Raw genomic sequence first — 10,273 nt, 5'->3', positions numbered from 1 at the left:
AAAATATATATATATTTTGGTTCCTGAGTGGGATGTCCACTCCCCTCTGCTCCTCCTGCAGCCTCTGTAGTTAATGGGAGAAAGGTGTTTGTGTCGGTACGTTTTTCTGAAGTGTCCACGAGGAGACGCGGGGTCAGCTGAGACAGGAAACCGATGGCCGGTGCTGTATGAAAACAGCTCTGTAGCACGGAAACCTTCAAAGAGAGACGGGGATGATCCCCCTGGGGACTATTCACACACACACACACACACACACACAAACACACACTGATTGCCTCTATGCTAAGGGGAAAAGGCGACCCCAGTTTGAAACATCAGTCAACAAGTGTGCACCCGGGGTCAGAGCTCAACACACTTCTATTTTTTCACCTGCTTCCTACGGCTCGCGGGGAACTTTTGAAGCTGTGGCGGGCTGGTATGGCTTTGGTTTAAGGCCTGTTTAGTTTGTTTACACTTACAGTACAATACACCAGTTTCAGCTTTGATGCTCGGACGATGTTACTGATATGCACATCGGGGGGTCTCTGCAGCAACACACGACCATCACAATCCTGCTATATGACCTCCTCAACATGCGACTAATACCACATGATGAAACTTCCGTCTGGCTGAAATGTGTTTTTTATTTTTGCTGCTTTGATGTTTAGAGTAAGTCTGAAAGCACAACAAATAGTGCATACACACACAGAGGGTTTAAGATGAAACCTGTTTCAACAAGCCTCATGTAAAGGTCACAATGGTGAAAGGGCTTCATGCTATGGAGCGAATGCAGACAGAATAAGATCAAAAAAGGTTTGAAAAGTGACATTCAAGACTCGAAGCTTTTCCCCCTCACATTATTTTCCGTCATGCAGCGTTACACGCCGTGCAGCCGACGTTTCGGCCGGCTACAAAACCATCAGCCATTCGCTTTATGTACTCATGGTTTTCTTTTCTTTACTTTCCGTGTGATCATTTCATTGGGTGCCTGCAGCTGACTGTCGAGCTGCAGCACAGCTGTGCTGGCACACCAGTGGGGGAGCGCACTTTTATCATAATCATTCTTTGAATACCTTTCATTATCATAAAATATGTGAGTATTAAAGGGATGGATTCACCGGCCCCGCCAACATCTTCATTATCCATTCTGACTGACAAAAACCTGCTGTCCTACGGAGTGACATTAATAAAAGATGGGATACTTCTGCCTTATGAAGTCCTCTCCTTGTGCTCCTTGTGGTTTTCACTGTGCACCTTTTACCTGCTTGGATGCTCCATCACAATGCTCTAATGAAATCACATCTCCGGAGGGGTTCTTTATTGTGTTCTATTAATCACACTGATGACTTTTGATCATTGTAATCAATGGACTTCAGGAGAATCATGTCTGATTGTTCCCAGTCAAAACCACTCACGAATCTGAAATGCTAAATTCAACAAACTCGTTATGAAAAGAAAGAGGGAAAAAAAACATTGTCGTTTCTTTTGTTGCTGCGGTATATTCAACAGAGGAACGAGAGGCAGGGGAGCACTAATTTGAACCCACTGAGGGCGGTTTGGAACAGCAGGTGTGCTATTTTGCATTTGATAAGCAGCAACAAGCCAGTGCGCCAACAAAATAAAGAAACGCAGGGCTTATCAAAACTGCAAAAATGAAACGTCCCAAGACATCAAATGAGGCAGCGGTGGGAATACGCGTGATGGTCACAATACAATTTGAGCCACTGGGGTTGCAAGAACAGGCAGTATGGTTTGGAGAAACTGGACATTTTTTGGAAATGGATTCTGCAGCTAACACAAGCTTTAAATGTGTATTCTTTTTTTCCTCAAAGCATCACATCTTTGTAATTCAGTGGCACAATGAGTGAGGCAGTTCCATAATATTACCTAACTCAGTTAATTCTTTACAAATGGCCGACTGACAACTAACAATATGAAGACCGATAACCATAATCACCCATCTTTAAAACGACCTAACACATCAGAAATGTCAACTTGTACTGTTCTCGGTGTTTAAAATGTAAAGCTGCTCTCAATCCAGCTCTCAGATCAATAGAACTGAAACAGTGACATAAAGAATATGTAACTTTAAGGGCTGTTTAAGAAGAGGGATTTTAGGAGAGACAAATGTAATTTAAAAAAAGATGTTAAGTGAGTCTGAGGAGTTTCTAGAAAACAGTATTAGTTTTTTTTAAGAAGGTGTTTGATTAAAGCTCACCACTTCCTTCAAAATAAAGGAAGTTGAATACAGTGTATTTGCTCTCTTTACAGTAAAGCTCCTTTGAGGACCATTTGTTTTGTGTCCATTTTGGGCCCCCATAGACAAGGCGGTCTCTGCTGATTTTGTTCTGTAAGTAAAAGGCCAGTTTATTTATATTCAAAGTGCTTTACAGAGGCACAAAAAGCAATTCAAACATTTCATAAAATAATATAAAAGTGTGTGTATATAAGAAATACACAATTTCTACAGAACGCATACACCATTTACACAAACTAGACGATTATATTCAAAAGTTCAGCAAAAACGATAAACGGGTGAGGTAAAAACCGTAGGTACAAATACTGTACATGTGCCAAGTTAACAAAAAAAATCTTACCTGCTTCCTTTTAACAGTCAAACGTTTCAGTCAAGAGAATATTTGCAGTGTAGATTGTAAAAAAAACCACAAAAGGCTGTTTCTGCAGTGTGCTGGAGATCACTCTGACACCTACCCATTTCCAGACACACAAAATGATTATGAAGAAAGAGCCAACCTCGTCTCTGAAGGTCTCCTTTGCTTTTTGCAGCTCTTATAGAAGCATCAGTGTCAAGTTCAATCTGTTTCATAACCAACTTAAAACTCCCCATAGGAGCTTTATTTCTTTTTCTTTTAATTTTGCCTTTTAAATGTTTTGGTCTTATTTACAAAAACTCTTTTGTAGTATAGTTTTTTTAATTTTCTTGGATGCCCAAACAACAAAGATCATTGGAAACTAGCCTTTCAGACTTTTTTATATTTACCTCCTTTTGATGTTGATAAATGTTTCAAAATTAAAAAAAGACGAGCAACATTGGTTGTATTAAAAGGCACAGCTACACAAGGAACACACACACAAACACACACACACACACACACACACACACTGTACATCTGAAGGAGTGTCTTTGACAGAGTTCTCATCAATGTGACAGGATGTGATCAAGGGCAGTCCTGTGATGTGTCCGCTGGGCCTCCGTAGAGCCCCTCACTGGCCCTCCAACCACACCCACCAACTCCCTCCCCAACCCCAACAACCCTAATGGACTCTGATGGGCACCTCCATCTTGCTTGTCTAATTGATGTAAATACTGCGCATTTGAACCCGCAGTCCTCCCCCCCCCCCCTCTCTGTTTCCTCTAACAGTCGGGCTCAGAGGTCAGGCTGACTGAGTGATCATTAGAATGGCAGGCCTTATTAGAGGAGCAGCTTGTCTGACACCCTCGTCCACGTCCCGGAGAGGGAGCCACCCTGTCCGCTCCATCTAGATCAGATTACATGACACGACCTCGGAGCGGATACTACCAGCGCTCTTACGACACTGTAGGGCCAGTGGGGCACGGTGGCATTTTTTTTAGAGGGGTCCCCTTGCCTGTCACCGCGCTTCCCTGACACCACTCTCTCTGTCTGGCTGCGATGCACTCTGTCATTTTAAGGAGGGCTACTGTCACCGGGCATCGCGACTGTTGTGTCTACATGCCCTGGCATTTTCAGCAGCCTTCCCTCTAACCGAGCACCGAGCCACCCTCTCGAGAGTCGGTGATGTCGCAGCCAGTGATTAATAGTTCGAGATGGGCTATAAAACGTCCGGTGTGGCCAGATGCTAGCCAGGGCTTTGCTGAACTGATATAATGGACAAAGTCTGCCAATTTGGCTCCCTTACAAAGGCCTGGAAGTTCCCCAAGATTGATTCTGTTTCTGTGTAGCGGTGCCCTGGGGGCTGAGCGTTGAGGATGCACTCTAGTGAAAAATGTTTCGCTGTATTATCTTCAGTTGAGAAAAGCACTGAATGATCATGGTTGTAACAAAATGGCCAATATACTCGCTGACATTTGCATGCAACAGTGGAAATCTGAGCCAATTTTGTCATTTCTTAAGTCAAGGAAAGGCTCTGTGGCTGTGGATGAAAAAAAGAAGGAATAGAAGGAGGGGGGGGGGGTGTGTTGGGATCATTTGCAGCAGGAGCCTTCTGAGACTGTTTTGCAAAACAAAACGAAGCAGCCAGACCCCTTATTGAAAAAATATAGTGCAGTGAGACGGAAATTTATTAACTGGCACCAGTTAATGTGTGCATTATTCATTTCTGGCGAGCATGAAAAATGATCTAAAGAGGTTTGAAATTGCAGACGCGCAGGCTGACTGCACAGTGGTCTGGGCTCGCTGGTTCGTTTCATCCCCTCTTGCAGGGGTGTTTGGGGCAGGGAGTGGAGGGTGGAGGGCTGGAGGAGAGGAGCAGAGGGATGGTTGATGGAGGGATGGAGGGGAGGAGTGCGAGGCCCTTTTCTGGACAGTAGGGCTTTCCAGTAACAGCTGTGCTGCTCTCACGAGGGGGCTGCAGCAGCACTGGGAGAGAGGCTGCTTGGGACAGATGGAGCAGCCCGGCGCCACCTCCCCTCTCACCTCCCACTATGGCTTCTCTTATTAAAAATACATCTCCACTACTAATAATGTGAAGCTGAGTTCTTGTATATGTGGATGCATGTTGTATGTGCATGACTGAGTATCTGTTCTAGGAGGTGCATGTAAGCTTTGCTGCAACCCACACATTTTGAGGCAACTTTTTCATTGCATTACTTTAGGTATTGTTAAATATTTTGTTTTGTTTTTCACCTTATATGCATGTCTTCTTTTGTACCCAGTCTCTTGTACCCTCTTCTTCTTCTTCTTCTTCTGCAGCAGTACTGGTGAAGGAAGTGCAGGGCAGGAGTCGGTGCCAGTGGCATATGGCTTTCCACTGCGCTAAACATCCATACAAAAGACAGGCCCATCAGTCATGGCTGTGTCCGGATGAGGGGAGAGAGCAGGCCTCTGATGAATGGTGTTTAGGACTTACCTGCTGTTAAAACATTACCTCCAAAACACACCGGCTCCCTGAAGCACACGCAACATTCAGATCTGTAAAATACCCTGAGATGCGGCCCTTGTGAGCACACATCATGTACGCCAGGTTATAGCAAATAATAAATATGCTTCTTGCACAGAACCCCGGGTCAGGCCTTCATAGACCAATTACTGCAGAGCATCTGCTGTATAGAGGGAGCACGCTAAAGAACTTCCCATTTGACAAGAAGGAGAGCTGCTTCCTGCTTCTTCCAATAGCTCTCAGTGCTGGAATAAGCATGGTAAGGGTCTCCTCGATTAGACCAAATTAATCCATTCTTCAGGGATTCTTTTTTTTCTGGTTCTATGGTGGAACCGGGGGCCTTTGTTCTTCCTCGAGCCCCGGCGTTTTTTCTGCCAAATTTAACAGAAGGCTCGGAGGGTAACAGGGGTCCGGCCCGGTTTCACCTTCTGGAGCGGAGCAACTAGCAGAGAAATACAATCAGGCTGAACCCTGCTGTCTGCAGCACAAAGTGAAAAGACTCTAATTGGGCTTTTTTACGCTGCATTTTACCGCAGGATTGCTGGATCATGAAAAAGCAATTAAACCTCAGAGCTGCACTTCATTCACTCATTTTTATCCTTTCATTGGAAGAGGCAAATTTGAATTCACTTATGTGAGTCAAGACTTGTTCTTTTTCTAATTCCTTTTTTTTCATTTTTTTTTTTCATGTGAGCGAGAGCAGCTGCCTGCTCCAGGGATTTTATCTCACACAAGAGGACAAATAGTCAAATTAGCAGAAAAAGAAGGATCTTCTGGTAAATAACCTCAGAGGTGGCATTTAAAATGCTAATTTGATACTTAAACTGCAATATTTTTACCCCCCCAAAATAGGATGCTTGAAGTACTAGTAGGACTGTAGTTCTCAATGTGACCTTTAGAGGCAGCGTTGCCCACAAAACCATGACCTCAAGTCTGCAGGGGGAAAAAAGTCAGAAAACACTCCAGATGAATAATCTGAAGGAACATTGATTAAATTCTGTCTGTACAGCATTAAACATGAAGTCAAAAAGCAGGCTGCAGAGGTTTAAGGTTGGATATCAAAGCTCTAAAATAAAACATCATTAGATAACATTAAGTTAGAGTAAGTGATGAGGCTGTTTTAAAGACCTTGAATTATTGTGTAAAATGTTGACGGATTGATAACAGATTTTATTTTCTTAAAATCATAAAATAATAACCAAGCATTTAGATAATAGAATATATAATAAAGTAGACGACTATTGAACTTCATTCAATGGGACATTTCCTTTCCTTCAAAATAAAGCAGTTATCATCACTCTGAAATTATATCCTTAACATTTTATTTCACTAAATATCTTTGGAGATGTTTCATTTTCAGAACCTGTAATCTATGGGAGCTTTGATTGGAGTTTCACTGACTGTGTGGATTAAAAAGTAATCATAGAGATCGTCTGTCATTTGCATCAAGCAAAAGGAAAACACATCTCGTTTAGACAAGCACATTTTTATTTTTCTGGAATGTGTTGGAAAAAAAACAAAGAAGTTAAAAATGTTTCCAAGTAAATGAGCCTCAAAAGATTTTATTGTGAAATATGAAAAAAAATACAAATAAAATTCAGGAGATCAGACAGTCACATGCACATTTTCAAACCTGAAGAGTTTCAAACATAAACATTTTAATCTGTAAAAAATAAAAGGGTTAAAAATCCAGTTTTCATTTCACCACATAATAGAATTAAAAAAACATCTTATTTTTGCATTCTAATAATTACAGACTTGTCTTTTTATTTGCAAAAAGTCTGGCAGTAATAACTCATAATTAGAGACACACACCGTGAGCAGCAGCAGCCTCTGGCCCCGTCTTCAGACCAGGCTTTGTTAACCAAGCGCTTAACTATCTCATAACTCACAATGTTCCAGTCGGCAGAGTCCATACATTGTAAATTAGGCCTGTTAATGTACTCTAGTCTGCTCAGAGACACAGAGTGGGACAGTGGAGGGTGTAACCACACACACACACACACACACACACACACACACACACACACACACACACACACACACACACACACACACACACACACACACACACACACACACACACACACACACAGACAGACAGACCCTGGCTTTGAATGCACTTTAGTTTTTTTTTTTTCTTCTCACCCTGCACAAAGTGATCAGCTCTCACACCCCAGAAAGTGACATGTCAACATGAAATACCTTCATTTGCATCGGCTTTTTAAACGGCCTGACTTCTTGTTATGCCTGCGACCCGCCAGCGTCTCCATAAAATTCACTTTAGCTGCGGGGGTCCTGAGACCTTGCTAAATACTGCCCAATACTGCTGTCAACAGTCCGTCAATCACATGACAAATCCTTGTGATTAAACAGAGCGTTGCTGGCTGCTTCACAATGGACTGGAAACTACGGAGTTTGCGCCTCTGTGTCCCAAAACTACGTCATTGTTTGGTCTTTAAATACTTTTTTTTTTTTTTTTTTTTAAAGATGGAGCACATTTGACGTTATCTAAGTTGTAAATTCAACTTTGATATTTTGATTCAAGGCATTAAATAAAATCCTTAAAGTGTTTTTAAACTTCTTTCTTACATCTGTTTGTTTTTTTTATTCATTTTTCAAATCAAAAGAACGAGAAAGAGTTTTAATGAGATTACATACCTACAAAAAAAACCATCAATTCAATGCAGTAAATTTAATTTGTCAACTGTTACAACTTTCTGTTAGTTTTTTATGGTTGATTTGATAAGAAACCAGCACACAGAAGCACCAAATCACAATCTAAGCAGCCTGCAGAAAGCCTCAGACAGACAGCCGAATAAAAGACTGTGGTTAAGATAAGAGGCAACATCTAATCTGACTCGGTTCGCTGATACAGCCCTGCCTCGTCTAAATCCTGGAGGTTTGGTCTGAAGAGGAAGGATTTAACTTAAACCCCCTTTCAACGTGCTAAATGTGTTTTTGTAATTAAACCCATACAATTAACGCTGACAAGCACAGGTCACAGAGAGCACGGCTCCTCGAATGAAGGGAGAGAGAGAGAGAGAGAGAGAGAAGGGGAACGGAGAAAGAGAGAAGAAGAGGGGGAAGACGAGGGAGAGAGAAAGTTACAAAGGCAGCTTGAGTGAGGGAGGAAAAGAAAAAAGAAGCAGTGGATGAATGAAGGGCGAGGTGGAGGCTCCTTCATTGAAGCCGTATGCATTTCAGCATTCGGGCTATATGCTGCTCTGCAAGTTAACCTCCAGACCACAATGTTTATTCTGGGACTGTGTTCCAGATCTGGGGGGATATCCAGTGTCCCGACTTCAAAGACGCAGAGCTGTTGGAGCAAAGCTTTTAGCTGCTCCTCAAAGCCCCCACATTAAGTGAATTGGAGCAGCTGTGGCAATGTGTGACAATATTTTTACTATAAATACAGCTCCACGCGGCTGTGGGGAATAGATTACCAACAGCAGGAGGACTGTAGTTTAAACACAGTAAATGTTTGTAGTAGGACAACAACAGACACTAAATACTAATGCAGAACTTGCAGAAGAGAGAAATGCACATCAGACAGTAAAAGACAAAAATCACATAATTTCAAATGTTTTAAAAACCAAAGCAAAAAGGATTTTTACAGCGTCTTTAATTACTTCAGGAGAACAAAAGTGGATCATAAATCGTACCAATTACAAGATAGAGAAGAGGATTAGAAATCTTTGAGAAATTTCACACAGGAAAAAAAAGAAAAGTCAGTTTAAAATGCTATTCTGTATAAAGAAGAAAACTTTTTAAACAAAAAAAATTGTAATGAATATCAGATAACTGATTTTTACTGCTTTACACAAAGACAGGCAAATCTTTCGGGCTTCTATGACTGAAAAAGTATTTCAAAATAACATATAAATCATGTAAGTCAAAGCAAAAATTCTGTTTTTTTAAATATATTTAAAAAAAATGTGTGTTGAAAATTGTTGATATTCATTCTCAGTTTTGCATCTTGCCATCATGAAATATTCCGAGCTCATCTGGCAGTGAAGTCCATTCTTTGTGTAAATGTATTTATATTAACTGGACGTGCAACAACTAGATGTGCAAATTCATATTAAAATTCTGAAACATCATCATTTATTTGACATCTTCTTTTAGTGTAATACAAAATAAAAGAAGCAGGTAACACTGAGTGAAGCAGACAACACCTTTCTTTTTTTTTTTTTTTTTTACAGAGCGTGCAGTCAAACCTCTGCTCAACCAGCCATGAAATCATAATGGATCTCATTCAGAGGCTCAGTGATGGTCCACTCATTATTTCTGAACCATTCAAAACATGGCTTCTTCTATTGCTGCCAGCAACATGAAAGGCTTTAATGGAGGGAAGTGAGGCCTGCAGACACAAAAACCTTCCCTCAGTCTTTGTGCCGACTGACTTTTCTGTCTAATTCTAATTAAAGGTAACTGCTGCTCTACATTTGAACCTCTATATTCGTAACCAATGTGTCTCCTTTTAAACTATTATACCAATTGTCACAATAATTCGCTTCCGGTTGCGATTCCCACTTTTGCTTTCTTTACACAAGTACAGAGGCCAAAAGATGGCATCCGTTTGTTCCACACTGGGAACCGAAAGAGGGGTAGAATACAGCGTTTTTCCTTTTTTTTTAATTAATAATAACAAATGATGTGTAAGTCTTTGTACGAGGGTCATGAGGGACCCTCTCCCTGCACAAACAACAAGACGAGCCGCTCGGCTATCGTGATCTTAGTGGGCTCTTAGTATGTGACCGTGTCACGGACCCCACGGCCTGATGGACACAGCTGTCTTGCCGCAGGCCAGAAAAAAAAAGGGAGGAAGGAGGGATAGTGGGAAAAAGATACAGACAGTGAAAAAGGAGAGAGAGATTGTGTGTGTGTGTGTGTGGTTGTGTGTGTTTATGTGGCGACTGTGTTCGATTGTCCTCTGGCACTTTCTGGGGCATGTGCCCACTCAGCGTGGCTTCCCGCTTATTCAGCACCCCGACGAAAACTCCACACAACAGACAGCAGAGGAACACACAAAGTAAAGTCACACAGACACAGAAGGGAACAGCAGCTTCTCATGTTGCTGACCAATCGCAACACATTAAGACTACAAAGCAGGTAACACCAAGACACACAAACACAGGTGGACATGGGGCCCGGACATCACCCTGTTACATGAGAAAACAGAGGCGGAGAA

Source organism: Labrus bergylta, chromosome 13 (assembly GCF_963930695.1).
Source record: "Labrus bergylta chromosome 13, fLabBer1.1, whole genome shotgun sequence".
Lineage (NCBI taxonomy): Eukaryota > Metazoa > Chordata > Actinopteri > Labriformes > Labridae > Labrus > Labrus bergylta.
Note: the sequence above shows the minus strand (reverse complement) of the source record.